The sequence below is a fragment of the Chiloscyllium plagiosum genome, unplaced genomic scaffold (assembly GCF_037043375.1).
Source record: "Chiloscyllium plagiosum isolate Xiang-an unplaced genomic scaffold, Cpla_swu_hap1 HiC_scaffold_25, whole genome shotgun sequence".
Lineage (NCBI taxonomy): Eukaryota > Metazoa > Chordata > Chondrichthyes > Orectolobiformes > Hemiscylliidae > Chiloscyllium > Chiloscyllium plagiosum.
Genome location: NW_028270163.1, coordinates 45,164,335 through 45,184,671, shown reverse-complemented (window position 1 = coordinate 45,184,671; position 20,337 = coordinate 45,164,335).

The following is a 20,337-nucleotide window of genomic DNA, read 5'->3' as shown; positions in this document are numbered from 1 at the left end:
TACAACACCAGGTTATATATAGTCCAACGGGCTTATTTGAAAGCACTAGCTTTCAGAGTGCTGCTCCTTCATCAGGTGTACTATAATCTGGTATCATGTGACGTTTGACCTTGTCCAACCCAGTCCAACACCAGTACCTCCACATCCATTAAAAAGAGCAAGGACAGCAGATACATGGGGAGACCATCATCTGCAAGTTCCCTTCCAAGCCACTCCCTGTCCTGACTTAGAAATATATCTCTGTTCCTTCAGTGTCACTGGGTCAAAATCCTGGAGTTTCCTCCTTAAGAGCATTATGGGTCAACCAACAGCAGTTAGACTGTATCGGTTCAAGAAGGCAGCTCACCATTACCTTCTCAAGGGCAACTATGAAGGACTATAAATGTAATATATATGTCCTATGAGTGAATAAAAATGACTCAGGTCTCTATTTCTTTGACAGAATGCTGTTAGTGTACAATGAACAATATTGTGTTTTCTTAGATTGTGTTATCTCCATGAGAGAATGTGGTCAAAATTTCAAATTCAATGCCAGACTTGAGGGAGTCTTTGATTTCATCAAATAAAAACACAAATAGAACTATAATGATAACAACTTTTGAGGTAAATGTGATCATGTTCAAAGGAAATGTTTCATTGTGTTAAAGTGCTTACCCTTGAAATTACAAGGTTGTCTTTTCAACAGATTGGGAGCAAAGGAGGCAAGAATTTTGTTGAAATTTCTGTCTGATTTCAGAATAAAAGACAACTGGTGTTTTTGATGAGCTGAAATAAAAACAAGAAATTTTAGTTTCTATTTCAGGTTTCCAGCACCTGCACTATTTTTCTTTTATTTTTATGACAGGATGAACCGTCTGGGTTTCCTGAAAAATTTGTTATTTCCACCCATTGTGTGACAACTGTCTGATACTTCTGCATGGAGGAAGCATACTTACATTTATAGGTGCTATAAGACAACCTTAGGGCCACATAGAGAGTTGGTTTCCTGAATTGGCTGGATATCTGATTTGTGATCCAGAGTGATGCTAGCAGTGTGGGTTCAATTTCTGTACCAGCTGATGTAACTATGAAGGTCCTACCATCTCAATGTCTCCCCTTGCCCAAGGGTAAACCACCACCAGTCATCTCTCTCTAATGAGACTCAAGGCCTATGCTCACTAGGATTTTGACAACTTTACCTTTGCCATAAGGGAATGTCAAAATACCGTGTCCAAGTGGAATGGAAATACTACTGGTACTGTAAGACACCCACAATATGATCTCATTGATCCTATACCAAGGACTTGGATGATATCTGGAAGAGCAGAAGTAAGCAATTCAGGTTGTTAAATCTGCTCTGCCGTTCAATCAATTCACACTAATTTTAAAACCCTGTAATTGACTTACTTGCCTTATCACTATAACTCCTGATTCTCCTATGATTAAAAATCTTCCATCTTAGTTTTGATTATATTTAATGACCAAGCCTCAACAGCCCTCTGTGGGAAAGAGCTTGACAGATTGTCTACCATGGGAGAAAAAAAATCCTCCTCATCGCTGTCCGAAATGTGCAATCCCATATTTTGAGATTATGCCCTCTGGTCCTCGATGCTCCCACAAGGGGAAACAACCATCAACCATATACCCTGTCAAGTCCCCGAAGAATTTTGTATTTTTCAACAACGTCACCTCACATTCCTCTTCAATCTAACGTATTGTAAACTCAATCTACTCAACATCTCCTCATGAGACAGTCTGTCTATACCTGGTATCAACCAAGTGAACCCTCTCTGGATTGCTTCCAATGCCAGGTAGGCAATGCTTCTATCCTCTTTAATACATGGATGGAATTTGACAGATTTGATAGTTTTGCCTTTGACTTTGATTGCAGTGTTTGTCCAGTTGGTCATTCAGGACTGGTTGTTTTGAGCAGACTTTAGCAGCTTCTGTTTGGCAATTTTCCAGCTTGTGTTCTCACCATTTGGGTTTTTACATTTCCTCAATTAATTAGTTTAAAGTAAAACAACAGCCAATGAAAAAACTTTGCTGAAAACTTCATGATAGGAAAGAAGTATTATCCTGAGGAGAATGTACAGTATAAACAGGACTTGTAATTTATAAAACCAAATAGGTAAAAACATAACATTCATATTTCTAAATAGTGAATCAACAGCTTCATAATATAGTTTCGTAAAGAGCTGATGTCTTTTCAGAAATTAAATACATTTTTAAAAATGCATTCATGGCACTGAGTACTGCTTACTGGGCCAGCATTCCTTGTCCATTCCTAGTTGTCTTTCAGAAAGTGGTGATGAGCTGTTTGCTTGAACTGCTGCAGACCATGTGCTGTGGGTAGACCCACAATGCTGTTGAAGAGGGAGTTTGAGTTTGACCCAGTGACAGTGAAGGAATAATGACATATTTCCGAGTCAGGATGGTGAGTGGTTTGGAGGGGATCTTGCAGGTGGTGGTGTTCCCCTGTATTTGCTGCCCTTATCCCTCGAGATGGAAGTAGTCATGGGTTTTCAAGATGTTGTCTAATGTGTCTTGATGCAGCTCTGCTGTGCATCTTGCAGATAATACATACTGCTGCTACTGCGTGTGATGATGGAGAGACTTTGGGGAGTCAGGAAGTGAAGTATTTACTGCAAAATTCCTAGACTGTGCCCTAATTCTGTAGCCACTGTATTTATGGGACAAATCCAGTTCAGTTTCTGGTCAATGGTAATCCTCAGAGGATGATAATGTGGGTTTGCCATTGAATGTCAAGGGATGATGGTTATATTCTCTCTTGTTGGAGATAGTCATTGCCTGACATTTGTGGCATGACTATTTCTTGCCATATTTGCCACATTTCAGCCCAGGCCTGCATACTATCCAAGCCCTGCTGAATTTGGACATGGACTGCTTCAGAATATGAGGAATCACAAATGGTGCTGAACATCGTGCAATATTCAGCAACCATCTCCACTTCTGACCATATAATGGAGGGAACGTCAATTGTAAAACAACTGAAGATGCTTGGGCCAAGGATACTACTCTGACGAACTCCCATAGATATATCCTGGAGCTGAGATGACTGACCTCCAACAACCACAACCATCTTCCCGTGTGCCAGGCATGACACCAATCAGTGGAAAACTTACCCCATTGTCTCCAGTTTTGGCAGGATTCCTTGATGCCACACTTAGTCAAATATGACCTCAATGCCAAGGTCTGTCACTGTCAACTCATCTATGAAATTCAGCTCTTCTGTCCATCTTTGAACCAAGACTTAATGAGGTCAGGAGCTCAGTGTCCCTGGCAGAACACAAACTGAGTGTAACTGAGCAGGTTATTGCTGACCAGGTGCTACTTGATAGCACTGTTGATGTCACCTTCCAGCATTTTATTGATGATTGAGAGTAGACTGATAGGGTGGTAATTGGCTGGGTTGGATTTGTTCTGCTTTTTGTGTCGAGGTCATAATTGGATAATTTTCCACATTGTCAGGTAGATGCCAATATTATAAATGTACTGGAACAGCTTGGCTATGGGAGCAGCACATTCTGGAAATCAAGTCTTCAGTATTGTTTTTGGAATGTTGACAGAGCCCAGAGTCAATATCCAGTGCCTTCAGTCTTTTCTTTGTATCATGTGGAGTGAACTGAATTGGCTGATGACTGAGGATCTCTAGAGGAGGCCAAGATGGATCATTTACTCATCACTTCTTTCTGAAGACTGTTGCCGTGCTGGGCTCTTCTGTCATTGAGGATGGTGGTATTAGTGGAGCCTCGTCCTCCAGTCAGTTGTGCTGCCAGTCGGACACATCTAGTGATGGTCGTGTCTGCGTAAATAAGATATGATTCCATGAGTATGACCCTGTCAGTTTTGGTACTAGCTCCAAGATATTTGTAAGCAAGACATTGCAGGGTAAACAGGCCTCTATTTGACAGGTCGATGCCAGGTACTCTGTCTAGTTACATTTCTTCTTTCCCTTCTAGCAGGTGGTACAACCATTTCAGAGGGAAGCTAAGAGGCAACCACGTATTGTTGTAGGCCTGAAGTTACATGTCGGTCAGATCAGGAAAGGACAGCAATTTCCTTCCATAAAGGACTTTAGTGAACCAACAGTTGGCAATGGTTTCATGGTCATCATTAAATTCGTAATTCCAGATTTTTTAATCTTGTACTCATATTCCACTATCTGCTACGGTGAGATTCGAACTGGGGTCCCCAGAACTTTACTTGGGTCTCTGGATTAAAATTCCAACAATAATACCACTAGGTTAGTCAAGTCACTAATCACAACCCCTCACCCAAGAACAACAGAGGATGGTTTTGAACCATCAACCCCTGGCTTCTGGGACCAGTACACTCTTGGTGTACTACCTTGTTCCTTCCTTTTTCTGATGTAACTTTCTGAAGATATTTTCCTTCCATGTTGTTACGATGTATTACTCATTCAATGTGTGCATGCTCATTCAGATGAATTTGAACCTATTCCACGTATATTTGTTCATATTTATACTTTCAACTTTTAACATTTTTTAAGGGTTTATCACCCTTACATTGTGTCTTCAGCTCACCAGCAGGATGAAACAAGTTTTATTTACAATACTACTGAGGTTTGTTCTTAATGCAACTCTGTTGTCTGTGGCAGGAGTGGGCTTTGTGGATGGGGTAGAATCTTTTGTCAATTTCTTTCATTCTCTGGAGATTAAGCATCAGAGTGCAAAGTACACTTTACCAAGAGCTTCAGCTGAATATCATTGAAATTTGTCGAGGACTTATCCAAATTTAAATGTTAACCAAAGCTAGGATTCAAACAATGGAACAATAGATTTTAATTCAAAGTACTTGGGTTTGATTCATTGAACATTCAGATTCAACAGGACAATAATATGAACAGCATTGAGGTAAAATACATCAACTCAAAAGTCGTATAAAGCCTCTCGTGAAAATTCGAATGAAGCAGCAAAAATGCAAGACAGAACAAATGTGGGATGAAATAATTATGAAATAACCTGAGAATTATAATCTCCAGATTTATATTCTGAAAATTTGACTTTAGTCATTCAATAGAATTATTTCCATTCTTCTAATGTGATGTTGATCTTGCAATAAGAACCACTCAATTTGTTTCATAATTTCACTTTTACAAAATAAGTCACCTCCCTCAGCTTCTTCGAGGTTGGTGATTGGAATAGAATTTTAAAATTAATTTTTTTTTGTACCATACTCTTTTGTAGGCTATAGTTATCATTGGCAGAGCCAGCATTTGTTTCTGATTGCACATTGCCCTTGAAATGAGTGGTGTGTTTGGCTAATTCAGAAGGCATTTAAGAGTCAATCACATTACTGTGGATCTGGTGTCACATATGCAGCATAAGATATGGATGGCAGATTCACATCCCTAAAGGACATTAGTGACCAAGATGGGTTTTCATGAAAATCAATGATAGTTTCATGGTCATCATCACTGCGATTGTCTTTAATATTCCCAATTTATGAACTAACTTTAAATTCCACCAGCTACTATAGTGTGATTTGAACCCATGTTCCCAGAACATTAGCCTGAGATTCTGGATTATTCATCTTACAATGTTGCCATCATGCTACCACCCCCATAAATAAAGAATGTGATTAAGTGAAAATAAACTGTTTTACCATTTCGATGAATTTAAAGATTTTTAATTTTCAGTGATCAACAGTACTTATAAATGTTTAAAAATCCATGCAATGTGTAATTTATAATATGCTAAATGCATTTGTGTGCTTTTTTGACAAGCACACATTTGAAACTGATGCCATCTGCAGTTCAAACTGGGAATTGTTTTGGCCCTTCAGCAAGTTGTACTGCTTTGTTAGAATTTTCACAAGATAGGCATTATACTACTTTTTACTTGATGTATTTCCATCTTATTATTGTTCATATTATTGTTGTGTTGTCTCTGATGTTGGTTGTGAAGCAGTGAGATGGCATATGTCATCCCTGAATGGTGACTGTAGTAATTGGAACAAGGTCAGCCAGGTGGACCTCATAAAATTTGAGTTCCCTGATTGGGGCTGTTAACCTGGTCCAATTAGGGAGTCCTGCCTGACAGATGGCAGGGATTCTGCTAACTCTAGGAGCCAGCTCTGAGCTAGCTGGGTCAGTGTCTTATACTTTGCATATATAAACAAAGGATGACTTGGTGAAGGGATACGTACTTCTGTGGAGTTGCAGTTTCTTAGGGTGTGTACTGCAGCCTTGGTAACAGGATACATGGAGTTATTTCAGGGATGAGTAATATTAGAGAAATATAATAGTGGGGATTAATTTCAGCTTGAAGAGATCGTGCAAAGTGAGTGATATTAATTTATTTATTATACAGGTTGTTCTGCTATAATGCGCGTTTCATAATGCAAATTCGCTATAACGTGATTAACGAACTAGGGATGCGGTTTCTAAAACATAAACTTTTAAAATGTGTGTTAGCTGAAATGTGATTACAGTGCCAACACTTGAAGTGCTGTTTCTAAACTGTAATTTTCCTATAACACGGGGTTGCACAAGAACACAATCGGCATGCTATTGAAGAACTGACTGCTCATCTCTGCACATATTTACCTCCATCTCTCCAATTCTGTGTTCCCTTGTTAAACTCTACTCAAAACTTACTGCCAAGTCCTGTGGACTGCCCTCTTTGACTAGGAGCCCAGTTTTACCTGATATTTTGCAAAACCAATTGTACTATTTCTGTTTGTTTAACACTTCAATATAAGTGTGCAAACGCGCAAAATTCAATCTTAGAAAGGTTTCTTAGAAAGAAATAATGGAATCCAACCTTCTGAATAAAAATGGAGCACATGTATATTTGCCGAAACTCCACACTATCTCATTTTACAAATGGAGCACTTTTCAAGTTGCCCAGAAGTGTGCCTGATTTCTGCACTGTAAAATAGGTTCTGTGATCATCAATCTCATGTGGGAATAAAAACTTAACATGTGCACTTTAGGACGGCAAAATAGCAGGTGATAATATATCAGCTTTAGTTGCTGTAACAAAAACTATTTCCTGAAATAAATACACTCCCTGTGCATGCAAACTGTTTCTGAGAAATCAGACACTATACTAGGTTCATTTTACAGTACACGGAATGTAGAGCCATCTGGTGCCAAAACAATGAAGTGAAGGTGGTTGAGAATTTGCTTCGGTAATTTAAGAAAATCAGGCACATTTCCTACAACTGTAATCCTTGTATTGAAACTACTTTTTTCTTCTGGATTGAGGAATTTAAGTATCTGATGCATGCAAAAGACTTATGATCATTTGTTACAATATTAGAAATCCTGGGCACCAATCATTTGTGATTGGGGGTTGACAGCTGCCACAGTCCTTTGTCCTGTGGCAGCCTGGAGGTTTGTAGCAGTTTGGCATAAATTGTACGTCTCATCAGAAGGTACACTCATTCAAGGTAACACACTGCAATTTAATACATTCCGTAGGCATTTTAACTATTTTTAACAAGAAGTAGGTAAGACACATGGGTCTCAATGAGAACATTGACCAGACTGCAATTCTGCCAACTTGAGCTGTCCAAAGATCCATCATCATGTGTTGTATGTCAGTGTGGGTGGAGCTTGAGCTCAGCTCAGATTAACTCTGTCATGTCCATTACCTTATGCAACAATATTTAATGGCTTCCAAATAAAAAGAAATGATCTAGAAATCTAAATCAGAAGCAAAATCCTGTGAATGGTGCATGTCTGAACGAAAAATGTAGCAAGTGCTGGAGGAACTCAGTAGGCCTGGCAATATCTGGGGAGAGAGAAACTGAGTTAACATTTCCAATCCAATATGACGTCTCAGTCGGATTGGACTCAAAATGTTGGCCGAGATTTATGCTCATTGCATTAAGTATGTGGTCAGGTTTATCAGGGGACTGACTCCCTACACTGACCAATGGAGAAAGTTGCATCTAGGTCCAATCAGCTGCTTAAGAGCTGACCGGTGAGCTTCTCAAATCATGAGCCTTGATTCTGAAGGTGGGGAAATGCCTGGCAGAGGCTGGCAGCTTCAAGGACTATGACATTGTTGTTGGAGGCACAGGCTTTAGGGCTTAACTTGCAATACTGTAAGAGGTTTTCTTTAGGGTCTTGTGGGCTATGGGGATGATTGGCCGGGGGTGGGACAGATGGTCCAGTGGTTAGAGGCAAGGACAAAGAGTGGCCTTAGTGAGCACCCTTTTGCCCACACCTTTGCCCTTGACTGGCACAGATAGAGACTCCACAACCAAGCAGCCATACTTTACTTGCCTGGGAGAGTGTGTAGTTGGACCGGTAGCAAGTTGAGGCATTTCAATGACCATTAAGTGACCACGTGAAGGCTTTAAGCACTTCTGAGTGAAGATGTTCACTCATGGATCCTCTTGACTGAGGTGGCAGCAAGGGAGCCAGTATCTCTCTCTGGGGCCATCTTCCTTGCCATTTCCAGGGAAGGTATAATTGAGTCCTTAACCCTGTTTCTCTCTTCACAGAGACTTTCTCCAGCACTTTCAGATTTCACCAAGACATTTACCCTTATCGAATTTCTCACAGCTGAATACACAGTGCACATACTTGTGGTGTGTAAATTACCACAAGTTACCTTTAATTCAGCAACTTATTAAGAAATCTCACAGACAATTAAATACTGAAATAAGTACTTAAACGTGATTGCCTGTAGCAACCCAAATTAAACCCCTCAAATGAACAAGTCAAATCTCACAAATCAACTTAGTTATTACTTGTTAAATGGTGGAATTTAGCGACACTTCCAGCCAACAGTGTCTGTCTCTGGAAATCCAGGGTTTGATCCTTGCGCCCTGTTCTTCTCTGGAGTTCTGGACAGACAGAATCCTGAAGTGGAATTCTTATAAGATTTTCCATCTTGTGAAGTATTTGATGTGACATGATTGATGATCTTTTAGATCTGTTCATCCACAATGTGGATTATATTTCTGGAGTCATCAAGTCTGGAGCTTGCCTTCTTATCAGGAGTAGCCTCCCTCTTCCTTGTAACATTCGGCATTGACTGCTGTCTGAAAACACAACCTTTCCTGCAATTAACCCCTTTACCTCTGGACATTCCTTCTGCAGGCAGTCTTAATTGCTCATAGTCACAAGGCAGCAGGTTATCAAGCAGAGTTATTACCTCTCTCCCAGGAAGCAGCTTGTTTATACTGCTTTGGCGTTTTCTTTCCAGGGTTAGTTAATCAACATATTGTTTTTAATTCCTTTTATATCTGTTTTTCCTCTTCCCTTTCACCTCAGGAAACAATTTATTCTGGAAAGAGTTCTTGCTGATTTTTCAATTCCTGAACAGTTATTAAAGTTTTGAAGTTTACACGTGTCATTAATCTGTACTCCTTTGGAAGAAGCATTGACGGTAGCATTGTCACAGAATACGCTCTGAATGGGGGATATTTCAGTATCCATCAATAAAATGATTAAGCTAACAGAGTTCTGGAAGATTAGGATTTATGGCACGTAGTCAGGGAACAAATTCATCATTCCGTTGCTGATGCATCTGATTATATTTTAATAGGAGAGACCAAAACATAAACCTCATTAAGAACACTTCCTTTTTCATTCACAAAATGGGGGTGTTACTGGTTGGGCCAGCGATTAATATGCCTCCTTAATTACCTAGAAGGCAGTTAGAGCTAACCACATTGTGGATCTGGTCACATGCATCAGACCTGATAACAATGGCAGATTTCCTTCCTTACTGGACATTAGTGAACCAGATGGCTTTATAAGACAATTGATAATGGACACATGGTCACCTCTAGGCTCGCTTTTTATCTCAGAATTGTTTTAAGTTTAATTCTGTGTTCACACTGAGACGTGCTCCATTGTGTTCTGTGGACATACCACTGTACTAAATGAGAGGTTCAGAAACAGAATTTTAGCACTTCAAATTGGGTGTCCATGGAACCTGTTGGTTGATGTATTCCACCTCAATTGTAACCTCATGACCTCATTCTACCATTACTATCCAGCCAGGCAACCAATAATGGTTCAGTGAGAAGTGTGGAAGAGCATGGCCAGTGGCAAGTTTTGAAAAGGGTGCTTCCCAGTCAATGGCACTGCCAGATTGGAGCACCATAGGAAGGTGAAAATATCCACCTGTTAAATGGAAATACGTGCTTGTAGCAGAATCTGTACATTTAGATATTTCAAGCTTTGCTGTATTCATAAATTGTTTTCAGTGAAAAGGCAGATGGCATATTCATATTATTTTCTGTCAGGCTACATCAGAATGTAGAACCCAGACGTAAACCAAAGAAGAAAAATCACATTGGAGTTAAAACATTAACTTTGTCTCTCTCCTGCAGATGTTGCCAAATTCATTGAGTATCCCCAGCACTTTCTGTTTTTATTTCAGATCTCCAGCATATGTAGTATTCACTTGTACTTATGTAAACTGGTACAGGCACACAAACTGTGCAAATTCTTAGCATTAATCTTCCCAATAATAATAGGCAGAAGCGAAGGTGGCAAATGGTTTAGAATCTTTTCGATTTTCTTTTGATTCTCACCTACCTATATTGAAAACAAAGGACAACTCACACCAGTGTTGTAAGCCAGGGTGCGACTATTGTGCATGCACAGGTGGATTGTGTTGACCATTTTAATGGCTGTATCTAGTTATACATGGTATTGGGAGAGGAGGAGGAGGCTCCATCAGCAGGCACATCCCTAACAACAATAAAAAGTAACACTGAAGTGTTTGAAACCATATTCACCCAGAGGTGCCAGTTGGACAATCTATTCTGGATTCCTTTAGAGGTCCTAAGCATCACAGATGTCAGTCTTTAGATTAGATTACTTACAGTGTGGAAACAGGCCCTTCGGCCCAACAAGTCCACACCGACCCGCAACCCACCCAGACCCATTCCCCTACATTTACCCCTTCACCTAACACTACGGGCAATTCAGCATGGCCAATTCACCTAACCTGCACATTTTTGGATTGTGGGAGGAAACCGGAGCACCCGGAGGGAGAATGTGCAAACTCCACACAGAGAGTTGCCTGAGGCAGGAATTGAACCCAGGTCTCTGGCGCTGTGAGGCAGCAGTGCCAACCACTGTGCCATCGTGCCACCAGTACAACTCACACCATGTGATATCAAGAAACTACCTTGTGCACTTGGTAAGCAAAACTTACAGGACTCAGATAACATCCTGACTGAAGTGTGACGATGTAATCCGAAATTGGCAGCATCTAGGCTGTTCCGTTATTGTATAACATGACATCAGGTGACAAGATGGAAAACTGCTCACACACATCTTGCCAACAGAAAGCAGAATAAAATCCAATCTGATCAATTAACATCCCATTGACCTATATCAATCATCAGCAAACATGGACGAAACAGCTGAATGACAAAGGTAAGATGAGCGTGATGGCCTTTATATTAAGTATTTGAACATATGGGGCATCTTGAAACCCTTGTAAAAACTGGGTAAACTCTGCACTCCCTGGAGTCATAACCAGAGCAAGATGATTGTGTTCATTGAAAACCAATCATTTTGCTCCACGTAAGAAAGTACAAGATTGACACTCCTACTCTAGAACTACTCCTGCAAAAACATGTCAGCTGCTTTTAACGTAGTAATGTAATGCAAGTGTTTTATATATATATGATCAGAGAAAATTGCATGACAGGAAAAAGAATAACACATTCAAAAGGGTGACTAAAATTTGATTAAAGAGATCAATTTTCCCAAAGGTTTTAGGCAAGAAATTCCAGAGATTGAGGCCTGGACAGCTAAAAGCCTAGTGGAGCGAGCAGAAGGGGAAATATATAAAAGGTTAGTTAGCAGCATTTAAAGAAGGATGATAAATTTAAATTTGAAATATTGAGATTGAGAGCTAGTGTTTGACAGAAATAACAGTGAGATGATTTAATGTAAATTGAAGTAGCATGGGATATAGGTACAAAATTTTGATAAACTGAAATTTACAGAAGACCAAAAAAATGATATTAGCCCAAGAGCATAGGAATAGACGAGCTTGGAGAAAACAACTCTGAAAAAGGTTCCATAACTGCCTCACCAAATTCCAGACTAATGCCATTTACAAGCTCACTGATGACACCACCAGAAGATGATGAAACAGATTACAAATGAGAGGTGGAAGACCTGGAAAAGTGGTGTAATGAGAACAACCTAGCCGTCAATGCTGACAAAACCAAGGAATTCATTATTGACTTTCGGTGGGATGTTACTCATTCCCTCCTATGCACAGAGGTGGAACGAGTGGAGAGTATCAAGCTCCTGGGAGTGGTCATCCACAACAAGCTTTCTTGGACTCTTCATGTAGATGCGCTGGTTATGAAGGCCTAACAACGTCTCTTCTTCCACAGGCAGCTGAGTAAATTTGGCACGACGGCAAATACTCTTGCCAACTTTTATAGGTGCGCCATCGAGAGCATTCTGTCTGGATGCATCACTATCTGGTATGGCAACTGTAACATTCAAGATCGGAGACGGTTACAGAGGATGGGGAACTCAGCCCGGACAATCACAAAGGCTAACCTCCCATCTTTAGAATCCATCTACCAGGCCCGCTGTCAAGGAAAGGCCGCCAGCATTCTCAAAAATCCATCCCACCCTGGCAATGTTTTCTACAAACTCTACTATCAAGGAGAAGGTACAGAAGCCTGAACACATGCACAAGCTGGTTTAATAACAGCTTCTACCCTGCTATTGTTAGAATAGTGAATGGACTCACAAACTTTTAAACATTCGTCTGTACCTGTGTTTTTGTTTTTGCCACTGTTTACCTATTACAGTGGTGCCTCGGAATCCGACTTTAATTCGTTCCAGGAGGCTGTTCCGATTGCGAAAAGTTCGGATTCCGAAACTATTTTCCCCATAAGAAATAATGGAAAGTGAATTAATCCATTTCTGGAGGCAAAAAAAAACATTTTCAAGACACTTTTAACTGCAAATACACATGGTTAAGGTAAAATAAGATGAGTAAATGCTTAGCAATAAGTTCTTTCTTCAACTCAATAGTCATTCTCACGGACTTTCTGTTACTCTTATTTGCTTCACTGCTCTTCTTGGGTGCCACAGTGAATGCACAGGGTGATAATTAAAAAACACAGCACAAATCAAGGTGAAAACACGAGGGAAACTAGTGATGGACACATGAGAGATGCTTTCATGACTACTTCCCGGGACAAACTGAACAAACAGTGTGTGACCTGAATGGTACATGGTGTTCGGATTCTGAAAATGTGTTCGGATTTTAGGGCACAATTTCCTCGAAATAATTGTTCGGACTCCAATTTGTTCGAACAATAGGGTGTTCGGATTCTGGGGTCAGTGCTGTATTTACTTATCTATGCTACTTAACTCTGTGATCTGCCTGTAATGCTCACAAGACAAAGCTTTTAACTGTGCCTCGGTACACGTTCCGTTCCATTCAACTCAACTCAATTCAATTCCTTGATTCCCTAAGAACAACACAATTAGAGCATAGATGAAAATTAAGAGTTCTTACCACATGTATATCTGCACTTAGCTGTTTATAGACTTTAGTGATAAAATGAAACACATTTATAACAACAAATTTCAGGCAGGAGATCACATAATTAGAGCATTTACTAATACATAAAGAAATGCAGCTCCTAAAACATTAGTTCCAAAGAGTTTCAAATGATTAAAAATGGACTCATAACAACAGACTCAGCTCTAATATAGTAATGTTTAAAACAAAATATTCAAGATCAACATGAAGAACTTTGTGAAAGCAAGTGCCAGGTCATCTAATTGCTCTAAAACATGGACCACAGAGGAAACGTAATGATACTGAAGAAGAGAGCAAATTGAGATGCAGCATCACAGGAACTGTAAGACGTATTGTAAAATTACAGTTCAAAGTAAATAGCAATTTTGTGTAATGGTAAACATCTCAATATAAAACTTAAGATTTTTGAATATGTATTCAAAATTCTCATAATGCATCTGGTGTGTCAGAAAATAGGTTGAAACTAGAAAATCTGGTCTTCTTATGTGTCAATTACATTGTCCAAAAGTATGTATATATTTCTAAAGTGATAGTTTCATTAGAGCCAATGAAGGACAGGATGGTTGTGTCACTAATGTGTAATTTGGTTTGATACACTCCAATATTCCAGTCAATTTTTAAGTGGGAGATTAAAAGCTTCAGGCATCTTGGAATCTCCAAAATTGTGTGACATTCTAAGATGTAGGCTAATCATAGAGTCATAGAGATGTACAGCATGGAAATAGACCCTTCGGTCCAACCCGTCCATGCCGACCAGATATCCCAACCCAATCTAGTCCCACCTGCCAGCACCCGACCCATATTCCTCCAAACCCTTCCTATTCATATACCCATCCAAATGCCCCTTAAATGTTGCAATTGTACCAGTCTCCACCACATCCTCTGGCAGCTTATTCCATACACGTATCACCCTCTGCGTGAAAAAGTTGCCCAGTAGGTCTCTTTTATATCTTTCCCCTCTCACCCTAAACCTATGCCCTCTAGTTCTGGACTCCCCGATCCCAGGGAAAAGACTTTGCCTATTTATCCTATCCATGCCCCTCATAATTTTGTAAACCTCTATAAGGTCACCCCTCAGCCTCCGACACTCCAGGGAAAACAGCCCCAGCCTGTTCAGCCTCTCCGTGTAGCTCAGATCCTCCAACCCTGGCAACATCCTTGCAAATCTTTTCTGAACCCTTTCAAGTTTCACAACATCTTTCCAATAGAAAGGAGACCAGAATTGCATGCAATATTCCAACAGTGGCCTAACCAATGTCCTGTACAGCCACAACATGACCTCCCAACTCCTGTACTCAATACTCTGACCAATAAAGGAAAGCATACCAAACACCTTCTTCACTATCCCATTTACCTGTGAATCCACTTTCAAGGAGCTATGAAGCTGCACTCCAAGGTCTCTTTGTTCAGCAACACTCCCTAGGACCTTACCATTAAGTTTATAAGTCCTGCTAAGATTTGCTTTCCCAAAATGCAGCACCTCGCATTTATCTGAATTAAACTCCATCTGTCACTTCTCAGCCCATTGGCCCATCTGGTCAAGATCCTGTTGTAATCCGAGGTAACCTTCTTCGCTGTCCACTACACCTCCAAATTTTGGTGTCATCTGCAAACTTACTAACTGTACCTCTTATGCTCGCATCCAAATCATTTATGTAAATGACAAAATGTAGAGGGCCCAGCACCAATCCTTGTGGCACTCCACTGGTCACAGGCCTCCAGTATGAAAAACAACTCTCCAACACCACCCTCTGTCTTCTACCTTCGAGCCAGTTCTGTATCCAGATGGCTAGTTCTCCCTGTATTCCATGAGATCTAACCTTGCTAATCAGTCTCCAATGGAGAACCTTGTCGAACGCCTTTGTTTACATGTAATCATTCATGAGAGTGAAATAGATCTTACAAGATCCAATATCTGAAGTTGAGAACCTACATCCCCTGAAATTTGAAAATCTACTGGACATAGCATTTCCAAAGTCTGAATTCACTTATATATCTCAGTTGAATTTGGACTAAAATCCAACTTTGTTTCCTCATAACTATGACTTTTGTTTCGTATTTGGGTATGTCTCTTTTCCACACAACCTCAGCACTTGAGCGTTTGTCTTTTATCCTTACTAACTAGAATTGGGCACGATTCTCAAGGTGTGAGCTACTTAGTTCAGATGACTGCAATTCAATCTGCATTTCTTTTTATTTATATTCTGTACATGCTTTGTAATCTAATATTCTGTTTGTATTGTTGATCATGGCTGTAGATTGTGTTGACACACACTCAAAACAGTTGGGTTTCTTTGTCAATGTTAGTGCTTATCAACCCAAAGTCATTGAGATTAGACAGGTAGGATTTTCCAATAGATTGTTATTGTTCTAGACATCCTCAAGTGCACCCCTGATAATCAATTCTGTTATTTTGACAATGTGTATCAAAAATGATTTGACAGAATTGTCAGTCAGGTTCAAGTCTATAACTTGCATTCAGAAAGAGCTGGTACATTGCTTGAGTACTTTGTGTATGAATTGCAACATAAAAACCATAGAAACAGGGCTTAAGGTTTGGTCAGTTCATCAGAGACTGTCTGGGGATGAAACTAGCCTACATCAGCAGCATATACCAGGTTCTTGGAGAAGCACCAGCCTGTTACAGTATTTTAATCAACATGTTTTATGACACACATTCGAGGCAGGTGGATCTTGAACATGGGTTTCCTGGCTCAGAACTCAGGGCACTACCAATTTACCACAAGAATCTAGCAGCTTGTGCTTTTTTTAAACTGATGTGCAGCCTGTTATATATTGGGCCAATTTATATTTTCTATTGATTTGCTGTTCTTTCAAATTTGCAAGAATCTCGAATGGCAAGACAATTTGGCCAGTGTTCTCTTGCACTGAAGTGAAAGTGGCAATATTTGAACATAATGGCCAGGATGTTCATAAGACATGGGAGTAAAAGTAAGCCATTCAGCCCATCGAGTCTGTTGTGCCATTCTGAATCTGGTGTAGGGGTGGACATCTTTAGGAAAAGGTCACCTCCACCCTACTAGTGTGAAAGCCTGGCAAATCAATTGCTAATCAGGCACCAGAATGCTTACCTGACAGGCTTCGTGACCAAACAGTCCTTGCGTGACTGCTGCCTTGCTTGAAACTACTCGCCGATTAGAGACGGCAGAACTGCACTGAAGGCCATAGTGACAGACCAAAACAGGAATGTGGCTTGCAATGGGCTCCCCTCCGATTTAGGAAAGTCAAACCAACCTGCCCCCTCTCAGTTAAAACTAGGGAAGGCTACCACTTTTCTCACCTGTTGGCAACGAAGTTAATTGGGCTGGTGCTTTTGCCAAGGCTCTGATGTGGTCATTAATCGACTTGTGAAAGATCCTGAATTGATAGAAGGTTGGGAAGTAGGTCATGGGCCTACCCACTCAGAACTTAATTCCTCAAGTGTCAGGAACCTTCCTAGTGTCAGCTGCTCAATTATTTGCCTTACCTGTCACTTTCCCTGCCACTTTTATGGAGGGAAAATGTCCAATTTCACGAAGCCAATTTCGGATTTTGTTAATCATCTTTAATTAAATAGTATCAACTCAAAACAAATGCACACTTAATATTAATAAGTAATTTGTGTATTATGTTGTTGTTCACATTTTATTGACTTTCATTAAAGGGAATGGACAGATTTAGAGCCAGTATCAAAAATATGAAGACAGTGTAAGATTTTACTGGTATTTGAAGTTAGCCTTTTGACCCGGAACCTGACCAATGGAGCTGGCACGTGACTTACAGATACATCCCACGTGAAAGCAGCGAATCAAAGTTTAACACAGCTTGAGAACATAGTACTATACTGACTGTGACAATTCCAAACATCTTGGTTCAGATCTTGTACTTCATGGCAATTATAAACATCAAAAGAGCGGATTTCATAAGTAAAAACAATCCATTTATGAATTTGAGCTGTTTTAACACATTAAAAAATGCCATTTAATAGAAACAGTTTCTGCAATTAATACAAGTTTGAGAAAATTCTGCAATCATGTCCAACATAAAATACACCAAAATGCACTTATGAACACTGCATAAGCTTTAACTAACATACTGAATGTTAAGGTACCCATGTTTGTGCACCCAGTTTGTTCAATCCTACTGCCTAATTGGGTCCTGAATGGTGATACCAAAGTTACCGACAGCTGGTAATATAATTCCATTAAAAATTCAGCAGAGATACTCTAACCAAAAAACTTAATTTCCAAAATTCTAACAAGGGGAATTAATTACATGACTAATTGGTTGGGATCTTAATATTCAGCCAAAATGACAGCGTGATGCATAAAGAGATAGGTGCAAAACAGCAAAGAAAATTCAGTTGAGTCAAGATACTTAAGACAAAAATTATACAAGGAAAAATAGACTTGTTCATGTCACTTATGATTACTGGCTGGATGTCTCAATAATGTAGGAAATGTAACAGCCAGTTTACACACATTCCCACAGAAAAGAGTGTAATATTGTGATCTATTTTTTGTGACTTTAATTAAAGGATAAATTTGGCTAAGAAATCAGCTACAACTTCCTTTTGCATTGTGCCACGGATTCATTTACATCCTCCAGAACAGATAGCTGCTTTCAACTTTGGTTTAAAGGATCACCCAAAAGACAGCATCTGCAAAAGGGCAGCACTTCTTCTGCTATGCACTGAAATGTCAGTCTGGCATTTTGTCCTTAAACACTGGAACCCAGAACCTCTGAACAAATCTTACCCGTGACACTGTGCAAGAAGTCTTCAGGCCTCAGTTCCTAATATAGTGTGGCACGGTGACTCAATGGCTAGCACTGCTGCCTCACAGTGCTAGGGACCTGGGTTTGATTCCACCCTCAGATGACTGTGTTGAGTTTGCACCTTCTCCCTATGTCTGTGTGGGTTTCCAGTTGTGTATGTGCTCCCGTTTCTTCCCACAGTCCAAAGATGTGCAACTTAGGTATATTGGCCATGTTAGATTGCCCATACTGTTCAGGGATTTTGTAGGTTAGGTGTGTCAGCCATGGGAAATGCAGAGTTACAGGGTAGGAGGATGGGTCTGGGTGCGATGCACTTTGGAAGGCTAGTGTGGACTCGTTGGGATGAAGGGCCTGTTTCCACACTGTAGATAGCCTGTGTATAGGTTACTGGTCTTTCTCTATAAGTTCCCACAGGCAAAGGTTGTTTGCTGTTTGAAAACATGTTTTCAAGTGATTGTTTAGAAACAAATCTGTTATTAAATTGACTTTTGATTGCTTAAGTCTTAACTTGATTCAACAAGATCAAATTGAACTTGTTCTGCCTGTCTGGATAAAAAAGTAATCAAGGATGCATATGACTGTCATAAATAGCAAGTGCTGTCTTCATAAAAGTTTTATTTATCCAAAAGTCAACAGAGAAAGCTATTGAAAGCTATCAAAAGAAACAGAGAAGAAAATATCGCTGGGTGTAAAATGGGTCAAAATTCTTCATTGCCCATTTAATGCTATTGTCAAATTTACTGCATCCTTAATGAGTTACTGTAAACACACCTCAGTAGAGAAAAGTACAGCAATGTGCAATGACACAATCAGACACTTCGGAGAGGTTTTGGGTATGGGTTTTCTGCTGTCACCAAGACAACACAATGCAATAGATCTACCAATGACGTACTGACTTAGAACTCACAACGAACAGTACAGATTAACTTTTCTAATATTACATTGATATCATTAACAGGTGTAACCTGTTTAATGCCAAGCATTACGATTAAATTATTGTAATATATATGGATTCTGAAAATCATCAGAATCCAAATCACTGATGAAACCACTGCAAAAACAGGGCTGACTTTAACCATATTCGTTATGACCACAGCTGGCAATCGGATAATAATGGGCCTCAAAATCATCCAAATTGTCACATGTCACCAAGTTCCTTCCAGGCAGATCTTGTCTGCTCCGTGCTGACTACCCACCTGGATGACCCAGTGGAATTTGAATGAGGCCCCAGAATTGAGGTAACCTGGGTTTTAATGCTGAAGCAGTGGGTTTTTCTAATTTAGAATACTACCCACTCGGACAAAATTTCACAGTGTTATGATGGCATGTATGTATCCTTACAATTTAGGTAATATGACAATCCTTGGAAGCTTTGGCAGGAGCAGCGTCATTGTTAGGTCAGTCCTAGGCTGTAATCCTGCTGTTAACAAATTTTGATTTGGTCAGTAATTGGTACTCTTATGCTGGATTATGTAGCAGTCTTAAGAGAGCAAATTTTGAGCAAATATAAATCTCAAACATATAGTTAATTCTTGGCTGTGGATATATTGTCAGATGAATGAGTACATGCTAGATGCTCTTCTGCTATTAAGGGCAACAATGCATGGGCCCCAAACTCTGGATTTCACTCCCTCCACCTCTCTGTGTCGCTGCCTCAGTTTTCTTAAGTCACACTATAAAACCTCTCTCTTTGACTGAGCACTTTGGTCATCTGATTTAATATTTTCTGCTAATGGCTGGATGTTGTACTTTGTAACGCTTTTGTGAAACGTCATGGGACATTTCATTCCTTTAAAAAGGTATAGATGAGCTGTTATTATTAGGGGGTTTGCTCTGACAACACTACGAAACTGTACATTTTACAAACTGAATCAGGACAGGTACTTTTTGATGCCCAAAGGGATGTTTAGTTGAATCATGAAGAATAATCTTAACTATAAGTGCAGCATGGCTATTGTTCTTGTCAGTAGGAAGCACAAGCCATTTAAAAGGAAAGGCACAGTGTGCACTCTGCAGTGACCAGCCGATAACA